Source organism: Elephantulus edwardii, unplaced genomic scaffold, assembly GCF_000299155.1.
Source record: "Elephantulus edwardii isolate Elephantulus edwardi_28Jun2011 unplaced genomic scaffold, EleEdw1.0 scaffold00165, whole genome shotgun sequence".
Taxonomy (NCBI): domain Eukaryota; kingdom Metazoa; phylum Chordata; class Mammalia; order Macroscelidea; family Macroscelididae; genus Elephantulus; species Elephantulus edwardii.
This window is the reverse complement of record NW_006399915.1, coordinates 1,649,016-1,663,931: the sequence shown is the minus strand read 5'-3', so window position 1 is coordinate 1,663,931 and position 14,916 is coordinate 1,649,016.

Below are 14,916 nucleotides of genomic sequence, written 5' to 3'. Positions count from 1 at the left end.
ACTCAGTCTATATTGGAGGCTGCAGTCCTTGACCTCCAAAAACCCTATGTACAACAGACCACATGTAGAATAACAGAAAGGGCAACTGAGATGGAGCTTTCAAGTATGGAAATACAAAGAAGAGGAACAGTTGTAAGCAGACACTAGTGATTGGGACATGGAATGTGAGAACCATAAATGTGGGAAAATTAGATATTGTTAAGAAGAAATGAAATGCATAAATATTGACATACTAGGCATTGGTGAGATGAGATGGACTGGCATGGGGCATTTTGAGTCGGATTGCAACACTACTTTCTACTAATTCCTAACACCAATCCTACTGGTCTACTGGTTCCAAAATTCATTTCAATAGCTCCACAGACCACACAGAAACATACTTATGACTATGGAATTTATTTAAGAAGTTAACGGGTTACAATTCAGGTTGGCAACAGAATACAATTTCTCAGTCAGGGTAACTTCTGAAGCATGCTCACAAGCCCTCCAGCCTTCAGCCTTGCAGTTTTAGACCAGTGTTACAAAACTCTCTTAGTCTACCAATTATGAGGTCTCCCCCCAAGACATCCAACAAGCTTCATCAAAGGCTCCTAGCTCTGGTTGTATGGGCTAACAGTCTCAATATCAGCTCTCTTTATTATTATTATTATTATTATTATTATTAGTGTGTGTGTGTGTGTGTGTGTGTGTGTGTGTGTGTGTGTGTGTGTGTACCATCAAATCAGATCTGATTGGTAGAGGAGGAGATTGTTCCTCCTCCAGCAGAGCACCTGTTGGATTTGAACTGCACACCTCTGGGACTGAAGTACAGCTTCTTGCCACTAGACCACCAGAGCTCGCTAGCTCTGTCTCTCTTCAGGCCTCTTGTTCTCTACTGTGTCTGCTGCCGCTGCTCCTGTTAACCCTGATCTAAGTGGTGCAGGAACGTTTGGACCCAAAGCATGGACATTACAGTCTCTTCTTCTTCTTTACTGGTGATGAGATTCCAAAACTTCTGCAACTGAATCTGTTTAATTTAATGGAGAGACTAGCCAATCCCCTTATAGATAGACTAACAACACCTTCTTTTCATGATCCTGCCTATCCGTGTGGCAAAGTCAAAGTCAATGACTAGGAAAGCCATTGTAAGCACTAAACTCTTGACATCACAATTAACTGCACAATTCCCTATGAACTGTGCCACCAAAAGCAGAGAAGTATTTTCTTTTTAAAATAGTAGTGAGTATTCTTTATAATATTGATTTTTTAATTACAAAAGAATGCTTGTAAATTACACTACCTTCAAAGAGTACAGAAATATGTGACATACAAAGTGACAATCCTTAATAATCGTGCCCTTAATTCTGCTCTTTATTATTGTGTAAAATTGGTATCACAGCATATAGATTGCTTTGACATTTACTTTCTTAACAATATACTTACATTTTCTTTATCATGTCAAAATAAATTGCCCTACTTCATTATTTTCTTGGGCAATAAGGTTCTGCTTTATATGAAAGCACCACAAATTTATCTGTGGGAAGATATTTGATATTCAGCAGTCCCCAGATTACAAACGAGCTCCAGTTTTGAATATGTCTTTAATTAAAATTTGTATGAAATTTAGAATAGTTACATATGGTTCCTACCTAAAGTCAGTTCTGAGGGAGAAAATTGGGTAATTTCTCATGCAATTTACTGCCTCTGAATACCACTGCAGGATCAGCTATAGTTGATTCCAACTCCATGGTACATAATGTCTGAAGTCAGTCAAATGTTTTACTTAGTACACAGTAAATAGTTTATCTTTATGTGCATAAAAAAATGAAAAAATATTTCCAGATACACTAAAACATCTTCAACACAATACAGTATTAGTAATAATGTGCTGATATTTTTCACAAAGTAGTGCCAATGTGTTCTGACAAACCACTGCTGTTATTGTGTACCACAGAGTCTGAACCGACCCATCATTGACGCTCCAGCCAGTTTTCAGAGGCAGTTAATCACATGGGAGGAGATTGCCTCTCCTTGGTGGCCTTGAATTGCGTCCCTTCATGATGGCAGAACAGCTTCTTGGCACTAGGACATCAGTGCTCCCTGACAAACCACTGTGTGTACCTTGTTAAAACTATTGTATGTACCTTGACATTGGTTTACAGGGATTGGTCAATTCTGATGTGTTGAAAATCATAGACCAAGGTAGTGCATGTATTTCAAGCTTTTTCACTATTTGAGAACAAGAAATCCTTGAAAGTATTTTGTATTTTGGTATTGTAAAAAGAGCAAGGTCCTCATGGGGATGGCCATAGCTGCCCTTTCCTGACTTCACAAAGAGGAATTATTCCTGTCAACAGCATCAACACCACAAAACCATGTCCCACGAAGTCAAACATGTTCCTTATGCCTCTTTCTACTTATCCCATTACCAATCTTACTGCTTTCTTTGTTGGGTCCAAAATGTGATGTAATAATTCACAGACTGTGTTCTATGTTGAGGAAGTCAAAATCCAGATTAGTAGCAGAATATTAGTAGCTTCCAAAATGTGCACGCAGGCACCTCAGGCTTGAGCCTCAAGGCTTTAGACCAGTGTTTCAAAGTTCTTAGTCCTGCCAATATTCCCCACCACCCTTCAAATTGTCCAGCAAACTCGCCACTTAGCTTTGTTTCTGTCTTTGAAGGGTAGCAGCCAGCTCTATCTCATATCAGGTATCTGGTCCTCTGCTTCAGCTATGGCTCTGCCGCTGTAGGCGTAGCTGGAACAAGAATGACTGGTCCTGAAACTCATCCTACATTCTTTTGCTGCTGCTGCTGCTTCTCTTCTCCCCTGCTGGGGAGGTTCTCATCTGCTGCACGAGCCTCTCAATCTATTAGTGAGACTAGCCAATCTCTTTGCAGATTGGTGAGACTGGCCCTTCCCCTTTTAAGATGGTGAGATAGCCAATCCCCTTGTGGAGAGGCTAATATGCCCTATTAACATATTCCTGCCCAGCCACATGGCAGAGTCAAGTTTGGTGGCTAGGAAAGGAATATTTGAAGATAAACTACATAGGTGTACTAAACATATTGTAACTTTCTTTTTTTTATTTTCTTTTTCATTTTAATGAAAGTTTACAGAGACTTGGGATTTCTATTCATTCATTGTTGCATTTTTCTCCCTGCCCTCCCCCAATTTGTTCTTCTCTTTAAAAAGTAAAAAAAAAAAAAATCTTTCACTGTTATAAAATCCCTCTCCCCCCTCCAAGTCCACTCCACTATGCAGCCTTCATTCTGGATTCCTGTCATGACAATAATACCTAATCACACATCCCTTTTAAACAGTACTCTCTCTCATCTGTTTCAATGCAGTACACATTATTTGTTCCCTCTTCTCGGTCTCCCCCAACCCCGATCTCAGTCCTGTTTTACAACAGTGGCCCTATTCAATAATTGTCCTTTTGTGACTTGAGATATTTTACTCAGCATAATGTCCTCCAGGGTCACCCATTTTGTATAATATTTCATTAGTAACTTCCTTATTTTTCAATGCTGCATAGTATTCCATTGTGTGAATATACCAGAGCTCCTCTATCCATTCATTTGTTGATGGGCACTTGAGTTGTTTCCAATTCTTGCTATTGTAAGAAAGCTGCAGTAAACATGGGTGTGCATAACATATTGTAACTTTCATATTCTCTTTCATTCATCTACTTTCTTTTGTTTTTCAAATTCATTATCTAATTTTTTAATGTGTTCTATTTTACTAGAAATTGTTTCAAAATAGCACATATAGTATAATAAAATTGTGTATTATGTTGAAGAATAGTTTTCTTTTAAATAGTCTGTGCTTAAGATTCTCCATGGAGGCCCTGGGCGGTGCAAATAGTTAGAACTTGATTACTAATCAAACTGTTGAAGGTTCTGTTCCATGCATGAGTGCCTCAGAGAAAGGACCTGGAAAACTTCTTTGGAAGAATGATAGCTATTGAAAAGTCTATAGCACAAAGACTGTAACATGGACAGTAGGTTGTTACAAGGTGGCAGGATCACTGTTAGAGTTGAGCCCCCCTATCATGTGGCTCTAGGATGCTGCACAAAGAAGGTGAAATGATCTATGTAAAAAAAAAAATCATCCATTGAAAAACCAATGGGCGATAATTATACTCTGAAAGCATAGGTTGCCAGCCTTAAAAAAGAAACCCAGGTAGAGCAGAATTGATGATGATGCATGGTGAATCTATGCATCTCAGAGTGTGCCTGTGCATTGCAAGGTTTCAATGGCTGGGGTCATTCAGAAGTAAATTATTAAGCTTTTCATATGGGCTGTATCTCTTGGTGGATTTGAACTTTCAAACTTTTAGTTAGTAGCAGAGCACTTAACCATCTTGTGCCTCTAAGCAGCTATGTTGTTGTTGTTGGATGCAGCTGAGTTGGTTTCAACTCACAATGACCCCAGGTGATGGAGTGCAACTGCCCTATGGGGTCTTCTTGGCTGTAATGTCTACAAGATCAAATCACTATGTCCTTTTCTGGCATAGGCATTGTGTGGGCTTGAACCACCAACTTTTCTATTATTAGCTGAGCACTTAGTTTTTGGTCCACCAGATTCTATCTCAGCTTCCAAACCCACTGTTAGGGAAATCCTTTAATTTGGAGTAAAACTATATCCCCATAGATTTTCCAAGGATGTAAATCTTCACCAAAGCACAATCTTTGATTGGTGTATTCTAACCACCAAACTATCAGTTAGAAGCTTAGCACTTTAACAAGTGCAAGATTCCCTACTTGATTTTCACCAAAACCCAGGCCCATTCCCATTGAATCTATTCCAACTTTCAGCAACCCTCCACCAAGGACCTAGAAATTTAAGTTCTTATGTTCATTATAAATAATTCTTGCCAGTTAACCTCACACGAAACTGAGAAATATACCAGAATGGTGCCAATTTGCACAAAGTATAACTCTCAAGAGAATAAAAGAGAACACTTGAGCAGATAGAACATTCTCTTTCTAGTTAGATGTTTATGGTAATCCAATTTCTAATTGTAATATAGTTTGATGGGGAGAAAAACACAGGCTGAAGAGTGAGGTGTGGTTCTGCAGGGTTCCTTTAAATGGGATGTAACAGAGACAGAATCTATCTTCACTAGCTTTACAGATTGATCAATATTGGACACAAGCCATCAGAATGCCCCCCCAATGGTCTTACAGTCCCAAAGGGAACATTCCTTCTCTATTAATGCAGTGTCTCTTTTTAAATTTATTTTCTAAATTAACTAAAACACTAATTGTGCTCATGGCAAGAAGGGAAACCACACGTAATATATAAAGTTGATGAGCAGTTTCACTCCCTGCCCTTCAGTGTGCTTTTTTCAGTAAAAATACCACAGCTGGTGTGGGGGTGGCAAAGTCTGACCTACACCAACTCCAGGAGGGGTAAAGAATTCTCCATCAACAGCATCAACAATGTTACTTTTAGAAATAAGGGAGTCCCTGTGACAAGATGAAGCCAAAGTAGGCTTGCTGCTGACAAGTAGGTCAGTGTTTTGAACCCACCATATGTTTCTGTAAACATCCTGTAAACATTTACAGCCTTGCTGAAACAATTAAAGTGCATGACTCACTTTTTTTTCCCTATTTGTTTTTGATGGTGTGAAAAACACATGCCCTTGTTTGACATAATTGTAAATGTCTAAACATAAATCAGTTTGAGGATATATAGAGTCTAGATTCCTTGGACCTTAGTCTTATGATGAAGATGTTACTCATTTTGAGAAAATTATTACATTACCTTTCATTATATTTCCTTTTTTGTGATTAACTGTCAATACAATGCTATTCTTTCTATATGAGATTTATAGGTTAAGGTCTAAGATCCCCTGGGGCAAAAGTAAAATCCAGCTACCTGCAGTCCATGTGTGAAGAGTGGATCTGCTCCATGGGACTTTCAATGCTGTGACCTTCCAGGAGCAGATCCTTCAGGCTTTTCTTTGTAAGCATCTCTGGGTGCTTTCAAACTCCCAGTCTTTCAGCTTTCAGTGCTTGCTTACCCATTTGGGCCATGTAGGGACTCTTCTGTGCCTATTTACAAATCCCATAGCAGCATTTCACATTGACCAAAAAACTTAGAAAGTCACAAATTCACAAGAGAAAGAATTTAAAGAGGATCAATATCCATGTATTCCTAGAGCTTTCTAGATTTTATATATGTAACTCTGGTGGCCTAGTGGGTGAAGAGTTGTGCTGTGAGCCAAGGCCAAATCCATCAGGTAGTCTGCAGAAAAAGATGGGCAATCTCTTATGCAATTTAAATCCCTGAAAGCTCACCAAAAAGTCAGTTTTATGTCATTCCCAACTTGACAGCAATGAGTTGAGTTGTTTTAAGGTCATCTATACACAAGGGAGCTCCCCGATTAAAACAAGCTTGGAAGGAGGAGTGGCATCCACTTCTGTAATAGCTTACCTCTGGAAACCCTATGAACCTGAAGAGAGGATGAAAGGCACCCAAGCGTCGAGGACTCTCCTTCATAGGATTGCTATAAGTCGCCTGCGACTCGACGGCACTTAACAACAACAACATCAACATACATAAGGAAGTTCTGGTGGCCTAGTGCCAAGAAGCTGCACTGCAATCCCAGAGGTACATAGTGCGAATCCACCAGATGCTCTGCTGGAGAAGGAGGGGCAATCTCCTCCTGTACCAGTCATAACCGATTTGACGGTACACACACAAAAATAATAAATTTTTTTTAAAAAGATCATCTATGCACAGAACTTTCATGGTAAATAATTTCTATGTTTATCACTGAATGGAAGCTCTGGTAGCTTAGTGGTGATGCAGTGTGCTGCCAACACAAAGTTATGTGGTTCTATTCCACCAGTTGCTGCATGACAGAAAGATGGGCAGTCTGTTTCTGTGTCACTTACTGCCTCTGAAAATCCACTGGAGAGTCAGCTATGAGTCAGTTCCAACTCAACAGTTCGCAATACTAACAACACACCACTGAGACACCCTGTAACTCTTGTGCTGCAAGCGACTGGATAGGCCAATTCCTGTTATGTTCCTCAACTTCATCAGCCCCTGGATGGAACTGATTCTGAGAATGCAGAAGAAATTTCTTCCTCCATTTTCATCTCTGATTGATGTTTTTCCACCACAACTTAAAAACAGTTCAGAAAGATTCTCTTCCATGCCCTATCACTATGTGCTTCTTCAACGGTGGCAAACGCTTCAAAACCAGGAAGGCAGGTGGTCCATCAACATTTTTGTGACTCAGAATTGATATTAGCAGGGTGGAAATAAAGAGAGGGAAAAGCCTATGTTCAAGATCAATACACACAGAATTCTAGAGATACTTAAACTTGGTATCATATTCAAGAATGGAAACAGGAATAAGGAAATTGCACAATTGAAATGTTCAATGGTAACACAGCATCAGGTACATTTTACTTTCTTTTCAGATATTCAGATGAAAGGCAAGCCTGTGTGAATGCAAAGTGTTGCTGCCTATCTTTTCTTTGAAGCTGCAGTTATTTAGTAATCATGTTCATGTAAGTAACTCTTACTATTCTATGCATGGTTATGCTTCAAGCTCTGGAGGAAAGCGATTCTTATCATAAAAGCCACCCCTGTTTCAGAGCTGGGTACAATTTAAAGCCACAAGAAAGTGAATGACATTTAACAAGAGTCAAATATCATTTTTGCTTCTAAGCCAAAATGCATACGTGTGGCAGACTTAAATGAGCATGCTTCTCTGAACTATCACTCCAGAATTCCTTGGCATAGTTATCTAAGTAAATAGGTGTCATGTATGTGTGTTTTCTATCCCCTGGGTCACGGGGATGCTAGAGCTGAAAGGACTCCAGGGACCACCATTCACATCACACCTCTATCCCCTGGAGACAGAGCACCACAGATGAAGATAGCCACTGCTATGAAGTCAATTCTGATTCATGGTGATCCCTAGGGTAGTGTGTAGAAACTCCATCTGATTTTTTTTTCAATGGCTGTTAGTAGGATTGTTTTTCATGATGCCTTGCAGTGGACTCGAACCTCCAAATTTTTTAGCTGTTGAGTATGTTAATAATTTGCACCAAATGGTTAATATGCTCAGATGACTTTAAGTACATCAGTAAGGAGGCTATTAGAGTGGGGCAGGAGCCCTGATGATGCATCAGTGAAGAGTTTAGCTATTAACCAAAAGGTTGGCAGCTTCAATCCACATTAAAATTGTCCTCGGCCATTGAGTTAGTTCCATCTGAGAGCTAGAATCAACCCAAAGTGACTTTCCATCAGGTTTCTGAGATTATGTATATCTTCATGAGAGAAGACTGCCCATCTCACAATGTAGCTGATGGATTTGAACCACTGATCTTTTTCTAAACAGCCCAACATGTTACAGACTATGCCACACAGCCTAGAAAATCCTACAGGACAGTTCAGCTGTGGCACATGATGTTATTATGAATCAAATTGATGCCAAGAACAAGAAAATGCAGATGAGAAAAAAAGTCTTGGAGAATAGCTGTGAAGATAAAGATAGGGCATTTGTTTTAATGCTTACTTAGAAGGTGAAGTAACCAGGATTTAGTGAGCTATAGAGAAGAGGGAGTAAGGGTGCTGATGCCAGGAACAAAGAGTCTCATATACTCTCATTCTAAAGCTTTTCGATGCTCCTTTCTCTACAGCACTGTATCCAAGTGAGTTCTTAATATCTCAGACTAGTACACAGTCAAGCATGTTCACCTGTTTTCAACTGAAATTGATTCCCTGGGACATGCACTATCTGAGTTGTCCCTTGTTCCAAGCAAAGGCTTGGGAAATCATTACTAATCAGTCTTTGGGCACTATCCATTGGCTTGGTGAAAAACATGCTTTGAGAGATTTATTCAGTATCATCTATAGCAATGATTAATTTCTTGTATCATTGACAGATTTCATTTACCTTGGCTTAAAAAAAAGTCAATCTGTTCTAAATAACATATTAGAAGCAAGTAAGTGAGAAGTGTAGGTGTCACAGTGGTTGTACAGTCTGTGGCCTCCATCAGGGTGCTCCGGGGAAAAAATGGTGCTAATCAGGGTGGAAATACTTGTTAGACACTTGCCAAGCCCTGCGGCCTTGCTCAGAGCTGCAAAGCTTCGAGAACTGGGCAAACTGCTTTCCAAGTGGCACAATGAAAGGCAAGCTTTTTGTCCAATTTCTCATCCCCAAAATGACATATTTTTCAAATGTATGCAAAATGGCATATATGTTAATGACAGCCTAAGGACGGGAATTACTTTTGCTTGTATCTCTTGCAGTGGGTCATAAGGAACTCTTATCTCTAGCTGAAGTAATTGAATGGTAGGGAACTAGCTCTCAAACTCATTGCCCCCAAGTCAGCTTGAACCATAGCTGACTCTCCAGAGTATTCAGAGGCTATAAACCACACAAAGAGAGATTTGCCTATCTTTCTACAGCAGCGTAGCTAGTGGATTCAAACAGCCTGTCTTTTGGTTGGCAGTGCAACTCCTTACCCACTAGGCTACCAGAACTGACTTAAATTTATATAAACATTGTGAATGAAAAAATTTCTAGGCTCTTGGGGCAGGAGCAGCAGCAACAACGGCATTGGTAATATCCATTCAAGAGCTTGGGGTCACCCCAGCCAAATGACCTCCAGTGATGTGAATAGGGATTGGGGCAAGTCCCTAAACCAGTATTCCAGTAATGACATTAATGGAAAAGCATTAACAGGGGAAGACAATCTTAGTAGCCAGAATCCTGCTGTGCAGCCTAGTGGTGACCACATGGATTTGTGGGTGTCTACTTGAGCCAACATCAGTGAGGAGAGCTGCAAGGGTTCTGGCCATCTCAATGAAGGAAGCACATGGCTGGAGAGGCCCACAGAAGGCTGCAAGTGCGACAAGCGGGTGATCAACCAAGAACACCTTCAATTGCTAAGTAATGATCTTGACCCAAGAGTTCTGTCTTGATTGAGGACAGACTCCTTTTACATAAAGCAAACCACTGCCTGGGAATTTAAGAAATCCCCTAGGTCCAAGAGGGGAAAAAACAGTGGAACAGAGGCCTGAGGGTGTGCAGTCTTCCAACTCAGGGGGTAGGAACGATGGGTCCATCATGAAAAGTAAAAACACCTCTTCAGTATCTGTGTGGGTCAGCTTGGCCCCCACTGCAGCCCCCACAGACACAACCTGGGAAGAGGGAAACAGTAAACTGCTGAGCCTTTGAATGAGCTAGTGGAAATAAACTACCTGCAACGCAAACTTTACTAGTTTTGTTGTCGATGATTTTCTGTGGGTTATCATGCCTAGTCCCTCAAAGTAAACATCTAAGGGAGCTAGGTATTTAATTCAATAACGTTATCACCAAACCAACAACAATTTGAGTCAATTCTTATTCATGCTTATGTTCAATTTGGTTTCCAATGCTGTAACCTTCACAGAGGAGACTACCTCTCTTTGTGGAATGTCTGGTAGATTCAAACTCTGACTTTTAAATAGCAGCCCAACACGTTAACCCCCTATACTATCTTTATGTCCCTCTATTTGAAAAATGTGGTGTTAGGATTGCAGAAAGATTCATTAACAACTTGTGTTATGCAGATAAGGTAACTCTGATTGCAGAAAGTGAAAAAGCCTTGAAAAACTTACTGCGGAAGAACAAGAGAGATTACAGCTCCACATGAAGAAAATAAAAATCCTCACCACTGGTCCATGATGATGCAGAAAGGTTTGAGGCTGCTAAGGATTTCATTTACTTGTATCCACAATCAACATCCATGGTAGTTGTGGTTGTTGTTATGTGCCATCGAGTCGCTTGCGACTCATAGCGACCCTATGTACAACAGCCCTAAACTGTGCTCTATCCTGTGCCAATTGCACGGTCTCCAATACACCCATTCTGATTACCCCAGTCACTGAATCAATCCACCTCATAGAGGGTATTCCCCTCCTCCGCTGTCCCTCCACCCTCCCAAGCATGATGTCCCTCTCCAAGGACTGGTCCCTCCTTACAACATGTCCAAAGTATGTCAGACAAAGCCTCAGAATTATTGCCTCCAGGGAGCCGCCCAGTTTAACCCTTTCCAGGATGAATCTGTTTGTTTCCTTGGCAGTCCATGGTACATTCAATACTCTTCTCCAGCACCACAGCTCAAAGGCATCAATTCTCCTTCTATCCTCCTTGGTCACTGTCCAACTCTCTGATGCATAACAAGTGATTGCAAAGACCATAGCCTGTATCAGACGCACCTTAGTCTCCAAAGTGACACCATTGCTCTTCAGTACCCTGGAGAGGTCCCTAACAGCAGACTTTCCCATCGCAATATGGTTGGTTTTGGTTTTTTTTTTTTTTTTTTTTTTTTTTTATTTTCTGGCTACTGGTGCCAAGAGTGTTGACCGTGGAGCCAAGCAGACTAAAGTTGTTAACAATATCAATCTCTTCACCATCAATCCTGATACTGCCAATTGGTCCAATGGTGAGAATCTTTGTCTTCTTGACATTAAGCTTTAATCCATACTGAAGGCTGCAGTCCTTGACCCTCCGCAGCAAGTGCATGAGGTCCTCCTCAGTTTCAACAAGCAGGGTTGTGTCATCTGCATAACGCAGATTGTTAATAGATCTTCCACCAATCCTGACACCACACTTGTCCTCATAGAGCCCAGTCTCTCAGATAATCTGTTCTGCATACAGGTTGATAAGGTATGGAGATAGGACACGTCCCTGGCGTACGCCTTTCCCAGTTTTGAACCATGCAGTGTTTCCCTGCTTTGTTCTGAAGACTGCCTCTTGGTGCAAGTATAGGTTTCGCATTAGCACGATCAAGTGTTCTAGGATTACCATTCTTCTCAGAGTCAGCCACAGTTTGTTATGATCCACACAGTCAAACGACTTTGCATAATCAATGAATCACAGATAGACATTCTTCTGGTATTCCCTGCTCAAGGAATGCCAAAAGAACAAACAGGTCCTTCTTGGAGGAAGTACACGAAATTAGCTTAGAAGAAAGGATGGTCAAACTTCATCTCATATTATATTAGACATGTTATCAGGAGAGGCCAGTCCTCCTTGGACATCATGCTGGGGAAGTTAGAGACTCAGACAAACACCCTCAACAAGATGGACTGGCACAGTGACTTTGAGCATGTCAGACATGGTGAAAATGGCAAGGGACAGGACGAGTTTCCAATGTGCTGTTGATAGGTCACTATGAGTTGTACTCATCTGTATGGTACTAACAACAACCACCATTATGAGAAATGACTCCATCCCCAGGCTCAATTTGTGATTCAGACCAGTGATTCATTTCCATTGGCTGATTTTCACCAGGACTCATTCCCTACTCTATCTTGTCTGGAAGAGCCACTGAAACCAGCTTAGTATCATAGCAAAAGGTAAGATTCCACCGAGAGAGGATAACTCAGACAATGTCATTGATTATGTTAATCTACTGTCGTCAATGCCAGAAAAGCATGTCTGAATGATTGACATTATAATTACAATCTCTAAAAAACAAAATACGGAGTGAATGAAAAACCAGAATGATAGGTAGATTTTGCACAAATCAAAAAAAAAAAAGCATTCAAATCAGGAAAGAGCCAGTGGGTCCTGAAAAGATGAATTATTACTCGGCATAGATAAATGGTGATTAATTTTATAAAACACAGTGTATGGAAAAACCTCAGTGCCACCAAGAAGAGCCAGGAATGGATCCCATCCTTTGACCAATGCCCGTTGGGATCAAGGGAAGGACACACAGGGGTCTCCAGGGAATGCTGGAGCTATAGATGCTGAAGGGAGCAAAGGCCTTCCTCAAGAACCAGCAGAGAGAGACCTTTCCTCTAGAGCAGGAGCCCTGACTTTAGCTTGTAGCCATATAAACTATAAGAGTATAAATTTGTAGGGAGCTCTGCTGGCCTAGTGTCAAGAAACTACACTGCAATCGACTGGAGAAGGAAGGGCAATCTCCTCTTGTGCAGGTTGGATATGATTCAATGGTACACAACAGGGAAAACACAAAATAAAACAAAACGGAGAGAGGAGGGAAGAGAGAGGAGAGAGAAGAAATGTATTTAAGTTTAAAAAAAACACAACCCACAATGTATGGAAATGTTTGTATGAAACATAATGTGAGGGGAGCTCTGGTGGCTTAGTGGCAAGGAGCTGCAACTACAGTCCCAGAGGTGCATGGTTGGAATCCACCAGATGCTCTGCCGGGGAAGGAGGGACAATCTCCTCCTGTACCAGTCAGATTTGATTTGACGGTACACTCACACAAAAAATGATAAAATTTAAAAAAATAAATCACTTGTTAAAAAAAAAGAAACATAATGTGAATGAAGGAATGTATGCAACACAATGTATATTAATAAAACATAGTGTATTAGTGAGTGGGGTAATGGAAGTAGGTTTGTCAGAGACAATAAGATTGGCACAGGATAGAGCAGGGTATAAGGCTGTTGTAGATAGAGACACTATGAGTTGCAAGCAACTCAACACAACAACAACAAATGAATTTTGCATGTAAATCAATATAAATCTTAAAAACTGAATTTTAAAATAAATCATTCATTTACTTATGTCATTGTCCTATCCTACCAAAAAGCCCTCTACATGTTTAACAGAATCCCAATAAAGACAACAAACTCATTTTTCAAATAGATAGAAAAGGCCATTGGCAAGTTTATTTGGAAAGGGGGGGGGAAATACCTGAATAAGCAAAGCTCTTCTGACAAATAAAAATAAAGAAGGAGGTGCAGCCCTCCCTAATCTCAAAACTCACTATACTGCCTTACTAACTAAAACAGAATAGTATTGATACAATGAGAGACACAGAGACCAGTGGAACAGAATCAAGAACCCAGAAATTAGCCGATCATCTACCTACAGCCAATTGGTATTTGACAAGGAAACAAAACTTACCTGATGAAAGGGGCTGGGAAGGGCAGAATAAACAAACAAGCCAACAACCTACCAAATGGCGAAATGACAACCTCTTCAACAAATGGTGCTGACAAAACTGAACATCTACCTGCAGAAAGCTGAAGCAGGACCCACATCTCACACCCCACCCAAAAATCAACTCAAGCTGGATCAGAGGCCTAAGGGTAAAACCATAATCATAAAGATCTTAAGAGACAAAACCATAAAGATCATATGAGACAAAAATCGTAAGAGACAAAATGGGATCAAATGTACAAGCAGAATTAACACTCCAGCAGGTTTCCAGAGGCAGTAAATTACAAGGGAGAAGAGTGCCCATTTTTCTTCCACAGAGTAGCTGGGGACTTAACCCCACCCCCACCCCCACTTGGGCCTTCAAGATGGCAGCACAGTTTCATACCACTAGGCCACCAGTTCCTTATGATAGAAAGAGGCTTGCAAATATAGCCAAAAATGTACAAACAAGAGAAGATAAAATCAACTAATGAGACCTTCAAAAAATTAAGCTCCTGTGTATATCAAAACCTTGTTCCAATAGGGTGGAAAGAAAACCTACAGACTGAGGGAAAAAAACATTTGGCAATCACAGCTCAAAAAAGGGTTCCATAACAAAAATTTACAGAATATTATAAGTCCTCCACAAGAAAATAAGACTGATAACCCAATCACAAAACGGACAAAAGACTGTTCACAAAGGAAGACATTTGGATGGCCAACAGATGCATGAAGAAATGCTCAAAATCCCTGGCAACCAAAGAGATGCAAGTCAAAACCACAATGAGATATCATTTCATCCCAGTGAAAGTGGCAAAGCTTAGTAGGACAGCAAACAATAAATGCTGTAGAAGATGTGGAGAGATAAAAACTGGTGGCATTATAAAAATGGTAAACCTCTCTGGAAGGCAGTTTGGCATGTCCTCAAAAAGCTGAATATAGAAATCCCAACCAGATGCTCTGCCGGGGAAGGAGGGACAATCTCCTCCTGTACCAGTCAGATCTGATTTGACGGTA